The sequence below is a fragment of the Phyllobates terribilis genome, unplaced genomic scaffold (genome assembly GCF_046119375.1).
Source record: "Phyllobates terribilis strain yellow unplaced genomic scaffold, ASM4611937v1 Scaffold_11__3_contigs__length_659146591, whole genome shotgun sequence".
NCBI classification, from domain to species: Eukaryota; Metazoa; Chordata; class Amphibia; order Anura; family Dendrobatidae; genus Phyllobates; species Phyllobates terribilis.
Window position 1 is genome coordinate 415777533 of NW_027362771.1, and position 16296 is coordinate 415793828.

Sequence of the window (16296 nt, forward strand, 5' to 3'; positions counted from 1 at the left end):
AGCATCCCCAGAGGCCAACATCCCTGAGGTGGAAGTGTCCGGGGGAAACTTTGGAACAGCCGAACTCAGGGACTTAACTCTAAAAGGGGCGTTTGATAATGTCAATGTTCTTAATGGTGTTGCTCAAGAGCTAGGGGCTGACACACGATATCCGTACTTTGCCATAAATGGGGAGTTACTATATTGGGTCAACAAGCTCAGAGGTAATCGAGCAGTTACTAGTGCCAGGGCCATACACACGCAGGGTGTTAGATATAGCCCATTCATATGTCTTAGGGGGTCATCTGGGGGTAGAAAAAAAACAGGAAAGGATCCTCCAGAGGTTCTACTAGCCCCGTTGTCGCTGAGAGATCGTGAATTATTGTAGGTCCTGTCCCACCCGCCAGCTGACCTCCCCTGTGGCTCACTTCCATAGCCCCTTAGTCCCACTGCCTATCATTGAGGTCCCATTCGCTCGCATTGCCGTGGATCTAGTGGGAACGCTGATCAAGTCCGCCAGAGGACATCAGTATATCCTAGTGGTACTGGACTATGCTACACAGTACCCAGAGGCCGTACCACTATAAAATACCACTGCAAAACGCCTCTGCCAAATACATAGCCTGGGAGTTGGTCCACATCTTTTTTAGAACAGGATTGCCTAAGGAGATCCTAACAGACCAACGGACCACATTTATGTTAAGGGCGATGAGGGAGTTGTGCAAAACCCTGCAAATCATACAACTCAGGACCTCAGTTTACCACCCCGAGAAAGACAGCTTAGTGGAGAGGTTTAATAAAACCTTAAATGCTATGTTGAAGAAGGTCGTAGAGAGGGATGGCCAAGACTGGGACTGTCTACTGCCGTACTTTCTGTTCTCCATCAGAGAAGTCCCACAGGCCTCTACTGGATTCTCCCCTTTTGAGCTGTTACATGGCCGACACCCCCCGTGGACTCCTGGATGTAGCAAAGGAGACCTGGGAGGCAGAGTCTACACCTACAGGAGTGTAATTGAACATGTGGCCCAGATGCAAGAGAGGAGTGCCGAGGTGATGCCCATTGTGAAAGAACACCTCCTCAAAGCACAAGAGGCACAGTCAAGAGTCTACAATAGATTGGCGAGGGTGAGACACTTCAACCCTGGGGATCGGGTACTGCTTCTGATACCTATGGTGGAGAGCAAATTCCTGGCCAAGTGGCAGGGCCCCTATTAAGTAGTTGAAAAGGTTGGCAACTATAAAGTCCACCAACCAGGGAGAAGGTGTCTGGAGATGTGTGGATCTTCAATGTGTTGGTCTGTGCGAAGGACTTGAGAACTAGACACTGACCTGAGCGGGCGAACCCACAATATTATATGGACATGGACATGTTACTTTGTGTTTCCACTTTGTGCCGAAAAAGGCTGTTTTTGTGTCTTGCTACCTGAGGGGTTTATGCTGTCTTAATAAACTAATAAACCAACCTGGATTCCAAAGAAAACGCTTCCTGTGCCGACCTCAACCGCAGCTGAGTGAGTACAAACCCTACAATACACATATATATATATATATATATATATATATATATACACTACCGTTCAAAAGTTTGGGGTCATTTAGAAATTTCATTATTTTTGAAAGAAAAGCACATTTTTTTTCAATAAAGCTAACATTAAATGAATCAGAAATACACTCTATACATTGTTAATGTGGTAAATGACTATTCTAGCTGCAAACGTCTTGTTTTTCTTGCAATATCTACATAGGTGTATAGAGGCCCATTTCCAACAACCACCACTCCAGTGTTTTAATGGTACATTGTGTTTGCTAACTGTGTAAGAAGGCTAATGGATGCTTATAAACCCTAGAAAACCCTTGCACAAGCATGTTAGCCCAGCTGAAAATGGTTTGGCTGATTTGAGAAGCTATAAAATTGACCTTCCTTTGAACTAGTTGAGAATCTGGAGCATTACATTTGTTTGTTTTATGAAACTCTCAAAATGGCCAGAAAAAGAGAACTTTCATGTGAAACTCAACAGTCTATTCTTGTTCTTAGAAATGAAGGCTATTCCATGCAAGAAATTGTCAAGAAACTGAATATTTCCTACAACGGTGTCTACTACTCCCTTCAGAGGAGAGCACAAACAGGCTCTAACCAGAGTAGAAAGAGAAGTGGGAGGCCCCGCTGCACAACTGAGCAACAAGACAAGTACATTAGAGCCTCTAGTTTGAGAAATCGACGCCTCACAGCTCCTCAACTGGCAGCTTCATTAAATAGTACACGCAAAAAGCCAGTGTCAATGTCTAGAGTGAAGAGGCGACTCCGGGTTGCTGGCCTTCAGGGCAAAGTGGCAAAGAAAAAGCCATATCTGAGACTGGCTAATAAAAAGGAAAAGATTAATATGGACAAAAGAACACAGACATTGGACAGAGGAAGATTGGAAAAAAGTTTTATGGACAGACGAATCAAAGTTTCAGGTGTTTGGATCACACAGAAGAGCATTTGTGAGATGCAGAACAACTGAAAAAATGCTGAAAGAGTGCCTGACGCCATCTGTCAAGCAGGTAATGTGATGGTCTGGGGTTGCTTTGGTGCTAGTAAAGTGGGAGATTTGAACAAGGTAAATGGGATTTTGAATAAGGTAGGCTATCACTCCATTTTGCAACGCCATGCCATATCCTGTGGACAGTGCTTGATTGGAGCCGATTTCATCCTACAACAGGACAATGACCCAAAGCACACCTCCAAATTATGCATGAACTATTTAGGGAAGAAGCAGGCAGCTGGTATTCTATCTGTAATGGAGTGGCCAGCGCAGCCAGCAGATCTCAACCCCATTGAGCTGTTGTGGGAGCAGCTTGACTGTATGGTACGGAAAAACTGCCCATCAAGCCAATTCAACTTGTGGGAGGGGCTTCAGGAAGCATAGGGTGAAATTTCTCCAGATTACCTCAGCAAATTAACAGCTAGAATGCCAAAGGTCTGCAATGCTGGAATTGCTGCAAAGGGAACATTCTTTGACGAAAGCAAAGTTTGAAGGAGAAAATTATTCTTTCAAATAAAAATCATTATTTCTAACCTTGTCAATGTCTGGACTATATTTTCTATTCATTTTGCAACTCATTTGATAAATAAAAGTATGAGTTTTCATGGAAAACACAAAATTGTCTGGGTGACCCCAAACTTTTGAACGGTAGTGTATATATATACATATATATATATATATATATATATATATATATACTTTATATATATATATATATATATATATATATATATATATATAGTGAGGTAGCGCTATTGAGCATGTTGAGGGGCACTCACTTCACCGGGTCCATTAAATCACACATGCAACGTTTTCCAGTAAACTAAAGTCCAGCAGTTTATTACACATCATAAACTGCTTATAACATAGTCTATCTCAGTGGCTCACTGGAATGTTACACACGTAATATTCTAGAGCCTTTCAGTGGCAGCTATGCCCGCTTGGCTTCAGATACAGTCCTCAGCAAGGTAACAACATTAATGTCCATATCAAGCACCGTCTTTTACCTTTACCAGGACTAGCTGCTTCTATCAGCTCTGCTCTGCCAAAGCTGTGGTTTAAGGCTCACCAGACGGGGTCTCCAGGCCTCGTGCCTTCCAGGGCTAATGGTGTCCCAGGCACAGAGATCAGGTGTCTTGAGTCTCTGTGTTTCAAAAACACCCGGATATATATCTCTTCTGTGCGCACAGGACCTGTGATGATGTCACAGTCATGTGATCAGTCACCTAAAGGGGAGGTACATGGTCAGCCAGAACACACCCCCTCAGACATTCTGGCAATGCAGCAAGCCGCTGCATTACATATCCTCCCCCTCTTGTTCAAGCCCATGGTATTGAACACATGATATACACAATCACATTATAACCCGCAGTTCACACAGAGTCCATGTACTTAACGTTTGCGCTGCTCAGCCCCTGGAACATTAGTCATCAACATTAGATCATTCCTCAGGGACCTACCATCCGTCATTGTCACTAACTTTGTCAAGTCACATTTCCGAGTCGTAACCTTGTCAGACCTCCCCCGCTCCCAGCGGTCAATACAGCAGTGCGACTCATTTGCCTTTGTCTCTAAGTACTGGTCCGACTCCATACTGTTCCGTACTCTATTGGGTCGTTTGCATATGCCTCTCAGACCTGAGTTACTGGAGGACTCACTACCTCTAAACCCACGCTGACTATCCTCAGGACGTCTTGAAAGGTCTCTAACTTCTGCTGTAACCATTCTATTATTTGGAGGACCCCTTTTCTGTTGGGTCTCACAAATTACAGACAGCTGCCATCTTCTGCTGCTCAGGCGACGCTGTCTTTCCATTCGCAGTCTGGCGAGATTCAACTGTTTTACCTCTCGCAGGTAGGTCACTCGGTACTCCATCAGCATTTGTATATATGCAAGATTTTCTTCCGTTCCTACAGTAGAGAATGACACCATGCAGTCTTCATCTAGTACCCAGTCCTGATGATCACGTGGACTGTTATTTTCATCACACCAGACTTCTTTACCATCATTTGCATGGCTTGGCCATTTCTTTCAATGAGCTTTCTTACCAGAGAATGAGGCACCCAGATGACTTCTTCCCGCAGACTTTGAGATTTTCACATAAGCCCCAGTTGTCTAATTGCTTGTTCCATCTTCAACCGGATAATCCGCTTCGTGCGAATACATTGCCAGTGCATGTCACTTAGAATAGCCACCCTCTTCACTGTGACTTTGGTTGTGGACAGGACCAGCGTCTGTTTAGCTTCTGATGTCGAGTACACCTTACAGGGTCCCACGGCCTTCTTAAACTCTTCATGCACTGACTCGCTGGTGCATTCTTCTCTCTTCGGGTACATCTATGAGGCACTTGTACCGAGAAGTTTCTGTCTCACTGGTGGTCTCCAAACAATCATCCGGCTCAGGTCTCAGGGAAAAACTGACTTTCAGCTTCTTCGACCTGTATGCTTCCCCAGAGCTTACTCACAGCTATGAACTCAAGAATTCTCTTCTTGACATCTTCCATCCCATACTGATCTTCTTTAAACACTTCCTCAGCTTTCCCAAGGTCCACATTCTCATGGTATAAAGGATTAAGCGCAACTTGTTCCCCTTTTTCCTTCTCCAAGGCGGCCTCGTTCACTGACTGGTACTTTGCCAGGCGACCTTTGAGCTCGGAAACTTCTTCCTCTAGCTCAGATACTACAGCAGCCCATCTCTGAAGCTCTTCCTGCTTCAACTGCTCCTTTATCAGCAGAATTCTCTCAGACCTCTCTGTCTCCAATGCGCCCACTCGGCTCTCGACAGCCAGTCTCTCAAGCTTCTCTTGCTTCAAATGGGCTTGTAGCGTCTCCTTGAGCTCCTTGATCTCAGCTCTTACATCCATCAAATCATCCAAGCTCGCATTATTCGAGGAGGTATTTGCTTCATACCTCCCTTCTCCAGTGGCATCTTCCACTTCTGCACTTTCAACCCCCTCTTGAGGCCCTGCAGCACTCTCGCCTTCTGCCACTTCACCTTTCTCTTGGATTACGGCAGCCTCATCTTCAACCCTCTCTTGGGACTCAACGGTCTCACCTTCAGAAGGTTTCACGCCCTCCATCACTTTAACCTCAGAGCCTTTGGAGTCTTTAACCTTCTCGGCCATGGTACCGTACACTTCAAAGAGGTTCCCTGCTCACCGATCCTCAATTACCTGGTTAGACACAGGAGTCGTCACACCTACCATCTTCTGGGCTGGCTCTTCCTCCTGGTCTTCTTTGTTGTCTGTTACTGTACCGGAGGTTGCTACTGGCAACATTACCTCCTCTTCCAACCTGATCTCCTCTACTTCTGAAGGAGGATCCACACTTGGAATAAAGGCACACAGCATTGCATTTACTTTATTTATTCTTTCAGCAAAGGCTACAGGGGCAACTTTTTTGTGGCCCTTGCGCCTTTGGTGACGAGAGTGGGACTTTCTCACCTCATTTAACTCCTCCTGACTGAACTCTCTTTCTATCTTCGTAGTGTCACCGTCAGGTGTGGGGTCTGTGTCACTCACCATGTTGTTGTGGACCAACAAGTCACCTCCCACTTTGATGTCAACCCCTTCTTCTGGAGCTACCCCGTTATCAACGGTCAAATTGTCATTTTTAGGAGGTACCAACACACGACTGTGGCGCCCCTGAGGGTTCGACCGCCACACGGATGCTGCACTTCTCTAATGGAGTGTAGTGTTCCTCCTCTGAGGTAAGAACAGTGCGATGGTCAGGACCCTTCCTTCACATCCAACACCACACATCTCCCAGCAGAGGGGGCTAGAATGCACTAGGTGCTGCCCTCCTGGTTGCAGGGAGACTGGGGAATCAAGAGATAGGGGAACCAATTAGTGGGTGAGGGTGGAGGACTCACATTTTAGTGACACTGTAAATTTCATATTTAATAATAAAGCCATTTTGGTTCTTGGTCTTTGTATTGTGATCTCCCTCCCTGAGCGTGGATCCTGTGTGGGCCTGCAGAGGACGGAGACACGGCCTTCGTACCTTAGCCTTGGGTCGAGGGGCAGGCTGCAGATAATGTATGCCTCAGCCCGGTCAAGGACCATGACCAAGAAGACCCAGAGCTTAAGAGTGTAGCTCCACCACAAATGGGTCCCAGGGAGGATGCAGACGGAGCGGTATACGCCACCTGTCCTCGCCGACCTGATCTATTCAGAGGGATTCCGGCTGCAAGAGGGGTACCGGCCCCCGACACCCGACCTTGCTACTCCACGTCCTGGTCGGGAAAGCCTGGTAGGCCCTGAGGATCCCACCGGGTATCGGAAGGAGCGGAGCTGCCACCCGAGCCCTTTTTCTGAGGGAAGTTCAGAGGGAGACCCAGCCTATCTACACACACACAGACAGGAAAGGATCCGGTCTGAAGTCTAGGAACACTCTGGTGCAGGGTCCTGATTTAACACTGGACTTACTTGGAGGTTGTCGGACCCCTTCGTCTCTGGTGACCGCAGAACCCTGTGAGGAGCAGGGAGTCGCCTTCCTACTGCCATCTCTTTTGTGAGTAAAGCCTTGGAAGTTGACCCCTATGGCCTCCGGACTCTTTATTCTGCACTACACCGAACTATGCAGTACTAGACCTCCTGGACTACTACCCCCTCCGTCCTGTCCCTCTGCCCTGAGGCCCTGCTCCTCCTGTGGGGAGTAGTAACAACTTCGGCTGCCATAACACCATGCCTCGTTAGACTGCAGCAGCACTGGTGGCCTTCACCAGGTGCCACAGGTGGCGTAGTCTTAATCAGCCACTCAACCCGGATAAGCCTGTACCATCCCTTCTTTTAATGTGACGGCCCTGGGCACGGAGCGGGTCCGGGCCACGGCTGCACCCCATCTCTCCATCTCTGGACCCGACTCCGAGTCCCCCATCTCCCAGGGTAAAGAAAAGGGCTTTCGAGTAGAGGCGTCACACGACCAGTAACCAATTTTGGTTTTGCATGTGCCACCCCCTTTTGAGACTCCGCCCCCTTTTGGACAACCACACCTGTAGGGGGTACTTTAAAAAAAAAAACGCGATAGTCTTAGGACTCAGTTCACAACATATCTTACTACCTCCCTGGGCACTCTGGGATAGTACCGGCGCCACAGGAGAACTCAAGGAATGGTCCGCTGCCGCCATTCTGTAAGGTGCCCACAGCCCCTACCATTCCTGCACCATGTCCTGTTGCCGTTTCTCAAATGCCTGCTGCTCCGATTTTAACAGGTGCTTTAAGCACTCAATAGCTTCAGTCTCATTTGCGGCTCCCTTCACAGCCATCTTTATCAGCTCCTCTATTTCTTCAGGATACTATTTTGCTGAAGAGCTTTTGCAGCCAGTCATCTAACCCCTTCTCCATTCCATCTGGGGATACTTCTCCATTAATAGCCATCGCAGTACACTGTTCACACCAGACACTTCACACCGCTCTCCCCGGAAAAATTTTCGTGGCCCCACTAAGCCACAGCAAACCAGGTTTGAGTGTGATGACAATTTTTGTAACCCCTGCTGAGTTACAGCCAGATGCTTTAATCTTCGTGGCCCTGCCAAGCCACAGCCAGATGCTTGCATTCACGTTCGTAGTCCTGTGCCGTTACCCCTTGCAACCAGGCTGCAGTTGCCCGCATTCTCTAACCAATTGTGAGGTAGCGCTATTGAGCATGTTGAGGGGCACTCACTTCACCGGGTCAATTAACCCCTTTCTGGCCCATGGCGTACTAATACGTTTCTGTGCTCTCGGCCTTATGAGCCTGATACGTATTATTACCCCCCATCTTCATTGTGGCACCGCGACTTCGGTCGCGGTGATCGCATTAAAATTCCGGTGCCATCTTACCTTAGGGTAGATAGCGCCGGCATCTCAGGGGGTGTCGATGCCCCCCCGCACCCACGATTGCTGTGATTGGCTGTTCAAGTCAGAGAACCTGACTGGGAGGTGACTGGGTGGTGACCAGTCTCTGACCTGCCTGTCACCACCCTATCACCCCCCTGTGACCGCCCTGCAGATCCTCACACTTGGTGAGGATTTCTACAGAGCGGTCACACTGCTGATCTCTCTGTGCTGGTTCTTGTAGTGCCACAGAATCTTCTGTGACACTACAAGACCTTCCACTCACCTGCTCCAGTCGCTGCTGCTGCTCCGGCATCCTGCTGCTGTCTCCTGGGTCCTGGGTCTCCAGCTCCGTATCCTGCTGCTGCGGATCCTGCTCCAGAGCCTCTTCCAGAACCTGCTGCTGATCTTGCTGCTGAAAGAAGAACAGAGAAGACTTTGGTAAGTCCATCTCTGTTCTCCCCTCATCCACCCCTATCTCCCTCTCCCCCCTCCCCCCTCCCTTTACCCCCAATCCCTCTCCCCCCAGTTTTGTTTTGTTTTCGTGCGTCCTGCAGCGGCCGAGCGCTGATCAGTGACTACGTCACTGATCAACGTCCGTGCTCGCTGCTTTTCAAGACTTTTTTTTGTCCCTGTCAATTCTCCCCCCCCACACACTTTGCACCACCTCCGTGCGTGCATCCAGCAGCCACAGAGAGTTGATCGGTGACGCAAGTCAGCGATCAGCACTCGCTACTTTACCCTTTTTTTTCAACTAACCTTTTTTCTTTTCTAGAGGGTGGTCGCGTTGTCCGATTGTGCCCCTGCTGGGCCTTGTGACACCACAATCACCACTCCTGCTCCAGAAGACATCGTACAGAAGACATCTGAAAGACGACATCTGAAAGACGACAACTGTAAGTAGGATTTTTTGATCCATCCTCATCCACCCCAATCCCCCTCTCTCCCCTCTCTCCCCCCCCTTTCTCCCACCAAGTGCTGATCATTACTTTTATCCCTTTTTTTTCCCGTGCTTTTTGCAGCGTCTGAGCGCTGATTAGTGACCACAGATCACTGATCCGCACTCGTGCTCGCTGTTTTACACTCCCCCCCACCTTTGCACAACATCCGCAAGTACACCCAGCAGCTGCCGAGAGTAGATTGGTTTGCACCACCTACAGTAGTTCCTTTTTTTTTCAGAAAAAAAAAAGTTTACACCAAGCACACTGACACACACACTCTAAATGAAGTACTGACACACACGCACCACATGCATAAGAAAAAAAAATGTCCCGCTCATCCCAAACTCGCTATTCAGCGGAGGAGGAATATGCTTTCCTTGCCTCCGACACTGACAGCGAGGGAGAGGATCCCACCTTTCTTTATTTTTCCAACTCCTCGTCGTCTTCCTCCTCCTCCTCTTCCTCCTCAGGTGCTGCTGGACCACCCCGCAGTCGTCATACTAGAGAAGATGATCCAACGCCCCCCACTACTGACCCCATATGGACCTTGCCCCCCGAAAGTTATGAGCCACTGATTCCTGATTTTGTGGCGGAATCAGGAATCAAGTTTGAAACCACCGGCCTCACAGAAATAGACTTTCTCAAAGTCTTTTTCTCTGAGGACTTTATAAACCTCATGGTGGGCCAAACTAATTTATACGCTCATCAATTTTTAGGATAAAACCCCTCTTCATCATTTTCTAACTGGTCTCCTGTAGATGCAGAAGAAATGATGAAGTTTTGGGGCCTGGTCCTTCATATGGGGATCCTGAAGAAGCCAGAGGTTCGGCAATACTGGAGTGTTGACAATTTGTATAACACTCCAGTATTCCGAATGTTCATTATCCGGAGACGCTTTGAGGTCATCCACAAGTTCTTGCATTACCAAGATAACGCAATGTGTCCTGCACGCGATGACCCAAACTTTGATCGTCTTTTCAAAGTTCGGCCAGTCATCGAGCACTTCAACAACAAGTTTGTTGAAGTGTACGTGCCCCAAAGGGAAATCTGCGTGGATGAGTCATTAGTTCATTTTAAGGGGCGGCTTGGATTCCGGCAGTACCTGCCCAGTAAGAGGGCCAGGTACGGGATCAAGCTGTATAAACTTTGTGAGAGTACCTCAGGGTACACTCACAAGTTTAGAGTTTATGAAGGGAAGGACTCCCAGATTGAACCCCCTGAATGCCCCCCTGTTCTGGGAGTGAGTGGGAAAATTGTGTGGGACTTGGTGCACCCACTGCTGGATAAAGGTTATCACTTGTACGTGGATAACTTTTATACCAGTGTCCCTCTCTTCAAGTCCCTCTGTGCGCAACGTACTGCAGCCTGCGGTACTGTCCGCAAAAATCAGAGAGTCCTCCCAAAGACGCTAACTGGGCAGCTGCTCAGAAGGGGTGAGAGCAGAGCCCAATGTAGCAACCACCTGTTGGTGGTCAAGTACAAGGACAAGAGGGATGTCCTCCTCTTGACCACCATACATGGTGATGGCAGCACCCTCAGCACTGTACGAGGTTCCACTACACAGGTCGACAAACCAGGGGTACAACAAGTACATGGGGGGAGTTGATCTCTCTGATCAAGTCCTCCAGCCATACAGTGCTTTGAGAAAGACCAAGGTATGGTATAAGAAGCTGGCCGTGCACATTGTACAGATGGCAATGCACAACGCTTTCCTTCTGTCACAATGTGCAGGCCAGACTTCTGCGTCGTATCTTCACTTTCAGGAAACAGTTATTAAGGCCCTGATATTTGGCAGTGGTGACGGAGCGGGCCCCAGTACTTCCGGAACTGAAGGACCTCGAATTTCCTGGGGAAGATCACTTATAGCGGAAAATAAGTCACAAAAGAAGTGCCGAGTGTGTTATAAAAGGGGAATACGCAAGGACACCGTTTATCAATGTGACACCTGCCCCGACAAACCTGGCCTGTGCATGAAAAACTGCTTCAAAAGGTACCATACTTCCATGGACTACTAAATTAATTTCTGACGTATGACAACCTGATGAACACTACACAACTGACGTAGTGTTCGTCAGGTTGTCTTACGTCAGTTATTTAGTGTTCGTCAGGTTGTCCTACACAACTGACATATAACACTACATTATAAAATTCACAAATCAGGTATCAGTTCCAAAAAGGGGGCACTTGTTGGGGATTTCCACTGTTTAGGCACATCAGGGGCTCTGAAAACGTGACATGATGCCCGCAGACCATTCCATCAAAGTCTGCATTCCAAAGTGTCACTCCTTCCCTTCCGAGCCCTGACATGCACCCAAACAGTAGTTTTCTCCAACACATGGGGTATCAGCATACTGAGGAGAAATTGCACAACAACTTATGGGGTACAATTTCTCCTGGTACCCTTGTGAAAATATTTATTTTATCATTTTTGTGGAAAAAAAAAATTATTTCTATTTTTACAAGTCAACATTATAATTTTTCTGTGAAGCACCTGGGGGTTCAATGGGCGCACCATACATCTAGATAAATTCACTGGGGGTCTAGTTTCCAAAAAGGGGGCACTTGTTGGGCATTTACACTGTTTAGGCACATCAGGGGCTCTGAGAACGTGACATGATGCCCGCAGACCATTCCATCAAAGTTTGCATTCCAAAGCGTCACTCCTTCCCTTCCGAGCCCTGACATGTGGCCAAACAGTAGTTTTCTCCAACACATGGGGTATCAGCGTACTCAGGAGAAATTGCACAACAACTTTTGGGGTCCAATTTCTCCTAGTACCCTCGTGAAAATAAAAATATTGCGGCTAAAAGATTGTTTTTGTGGAAAAAAAATGTTTGCTTTTTTTCACGGCTCTACGTCATAAACCTTTGCAAAACACTTGGGGGTTCAGAGTGCTCACCACACATCTAAATAAGTTCCCTGAGGGGTCTAGTTTTCAAAATGGGGTCACTTGTGGGGGATTTCCACTGTTTAGGCACATCAGGGGTTCTCCAAACGCGACATGGGGTCCGCTGTGAATTCCAGCGAGTTTTGCATTGAAAACATCAAATGGCGCTCCTTCCCTTCCGAGCCCTGCCGTGCGCCCAAACAATGGCTTCCCCCCACATATGAGGTATCAGCGTACTCAGGAGAAATTGCACAACAACTTTTGCGGTCCAATTTCTCCTAGTACCCTTGTGAAAATAAAAATATTGTGGCTAAAAATTGTTTTTGTGAAAAAAAAGTTAAATGTTCATTTTTTCCTTTCACGTTCAATTAATTGGTGTGAAGCACGTGAAAGGTTAATAAACTTCTTGAATGTGGTTTTGAGCACCTTGAGGGATGTAGTTTTTAGAATGGTGTCACTTTTGGGTATTTTCTGTCATAAAGGTTCCTCAAAATGCCTTTTGACCCTTATAGCTCCCTAACAAAAAAAAATTTTGGTTCCAAAATTGTGCTGATGTAAAGTAGATATGTGGGAAATGTTATTTATTAACTATTTTGTTTGACACATCTCTGTGATTTAAGGGCATGAAAATTCAAAGTTTGAAAATTGTGAAATTTTCAACATTTTTGCCAAATTTCCGTTTTTTTCACAAATAAACGCAAGTGATATCGAAGACATTTTACCACAATCATGAAGTACAATATGTCACGAAAAAACATTCTCAGAGTCAGCGGGATCTGTTGAAACGTTCCAGAGTAATTACCTCATAAAGTGACAGTGGTCAGAATTGTAAAAATTGGCCTGGTCATTAACATGCAAACCACCCTCGGGGGTAAAGGGGTTAAAGCACACATGCAACGTTTTCCAGTAAACTAAACTCCAGCAGTTTATTACACATCATAAACTGCTTACAACATAGTCCATCTCAGTGGCTAGCAGGAATGTTACACATGTAATATTCTAGAGCCTTTCAGTGGCAGCTAAGCCCGCTTGGCTTCAGATACAGTCCTCAGCAAGGTAACAACATTAATGTCCATATCACGCACCGTCTTTTACCTTTGCCGGGACTAGCTGCTTCTATCAGCTCTGTTCTGTCAAAGCTGTGGTTTAAGGCTCACCAGACGGGGTCTCCAGGCCTCGTGCCTTCCAGGGCTAATGGTGTCCCAGGCACAGAGATCAGGTGTCTTGACTCTCTGTGTTTCAAAAACACTAGGATATATATCTCTTCTGTGCGCACAGGACCTGTGATGATGTCATGTGATCAGTCACCTGAAGGGGAGGTAGGTGGTCAGCCAGAACACACCCCCTCTGACATTTTGGCAATGCAGCAAGCTGCTGCATTACAATATAGATACAGTGTATATATACTGTATATGTATGTGTGTATATATATATATATATATATATATATATATATATATATATATATATATAAATGATGTATCCAAATGCCACCTTACACAGTATGATGGCCCCAGAGCCCTCTATATGCAGTATGGTGTCTCAACAGCCACTCGTAAACAGTAAAAGGGCCAACACAGCTCTTTAGACACAGGATGATGCCCCCACAACTCCTAAACAGGAGGATGCCCACATAACTCCTATTGAGTTATAAAATAAAAATAAACACTTTAAACTCACCTAACCCCAGATCCGTGCAAGTCTGGTGACACAGTGTCACAGTGCAGGCGGAGTGACGCAGTCACCACAGCACCTGCCCCAGAATGCAGATGTCCTATGCATGCTCCTGCCATTCTGTGGGATGCAGGCTACTACAAAACAGAAAATGGTAGGGCAAGGAAACCATAGCTCCCTGCTCCACAACAAAGTTTAACTGTATTGGCATGATGTACATCCTGATACAGTTATAAGTGGAGCTTGCTCCAAGTGGGCCACTACTGCTGGGGGCACCTTTGGGAATGAGGCCCCTGGGAAATTGCCCAGTTTTCCCCTGACCTCCTAATGCCGGCCCTGGTCCAGGGAAGGAAAATCTATATTGAGATAAAGCAGTGTCTAGGCCTCCTCCCTCACAGGTCCTTTTGTAGCAGAACCAGCTGCTATTGTGGTATGTCCACCCCTGCTGCTAACACACATTAGATAAATGTGTATGGGGACCGAAATGTCTATTTTCATCTGCCACCAGGGAAAGAAAAGATCATGCGTGTTTGAATTCCTCCCTTACATCCTTTTTTTGTTTTAAATAATAAGCAGTAGCTATTAGCTCTCACAAAGATGATACTGAGATCGGCAGCTTTGGCAACATTGGTCTAATAAGTAAGGTCAGCTTTTATCTGGCCATTTTTATATGAATATAATGTGTATTAACTTATATCTTAAAAAAAGTGATTTGATATCAGATAAAAAAGTTGATTATTGGCCAGAATCTGTGGATATGTTACATTTTACAAATGTTTCACACACTTCATACAGATTTTAAAAACCCTTTTTTAGTGTAAACAGAAGTTTTACAAACTCACAATATCAGCATTTACCTTGTGTAAACTGGCCTTTGGACACCACCAGTAATAAAATAAGCCAAGAACAAATATTGTCCCTAATTTCTGTATGGCAGACTTGGATGGTCTGACTCACAAAGAAAATAGTCTGAAGGCAGAAATCTTAGAAGACGGCAGACATGTAAACAGAAGAAAAAATTGGAATTTATTACAACTAATAAATTAGCTTTGATCACTCCAGTGGAAGATAAACTGAGCAAATGTTATACTTGATGGCAGAAATGATGACATGCTTGCTGGCCTTGGGGCAGCGTGTGAGCGGCCGGCCGAACAGAGCTAAGTACTAACATTTCAACACATACAGACTGTGAAATTGGAAATGATCCCAAAGTTAGTCCTCTAAGCCCTACTGGCCAGATTTCCTATATTTTACGGTGACATGCATTAAGCTGGCCATTCATTGAGATATCCCATTTGAGGTTGGAGTCATTTTTACAGCATGTGCATGAATTTTTACAATAGTATTTCAGATGTGTGGAAAAATCTACTACACCTAATGATGACTGCACAGACCACCTAATATATCTGTGGTAAACATATGGCTACAATTGAAAGATGTTGTGCTGGCTGAATTGATGTGCCATAATTAATAACATGCTGTTTTCATAACTGGACTTGACTGTTGGGGCAGAAGTATCAGTTCCCTAATAGCATCCTTCTGGTGACAAATGCGGCCACCTACAACCCCTACCACCAGCCCTCACCACGGTGATTAATGGCTGGCTATGTATACTAATTTATTTATTTTTTGCTATTTTGGTTAATAGGAGTCTCATACATGGTGCAGTTTATTCAGCTTCCTCATACTTTAAAGGGAATCTATCAGAAGGATCAACCCTCCAAAGCAGTCTATATATGGACATTCAAGTCATAGAAAGTTGAATAAAATGATAACTTTATACCTGTAATCTGATGTTTAATTCCAGAGAAATCCATGTTTTTCTTATATGTAAATGAGCTGTTAAGATCTATGGGCTGGACACTGATCTCCCTGAGAATCTGCCTCCAGGGCTTATTTTAAATGAAAGGGAGAGTTACTAGTGTGAGACATGTAGATCAGGAGAGGAGACTGTCAGACATTACATGTCTCACACTGGTAATGCCCTCTTTTATTTAAAATAAGCTCTGGAGGTAGATTTTAAAGGAAATCTGTGTCCTGCCCATAGATCTTAGCTGATTTACTTATTAAGAAAAACATGGATTTCTCTAGAATAAAATATGGAATTGCAGATAACAATGTATCATTTTATTCATCTTCCTATGACCTGTGAATCCATATAGACAGCTTAGGAGGAGAGATACTACTGACAAATTCTATTTAAGCTAGAAAATTATCTCTAATTGCATAATATAAGAACCGGGCAGAGAATCAAGCTGTGTATAGGAACGTGGAACGCTTTTAATTTTTAAGAAATATTGCTGACTTGACAAACACTATACTTTTAATCCAATCTTCAAATAGTTTACAGTTTTATGTTTTTAATTCTAGAAACCTCACACATGCATTGGTATTTTGTAATGACATGAGTGATTACTGTATAAAAAAAATCATGGAAAACAGGATGCTGTTCTATTGTCATCAATCATGGTTCAT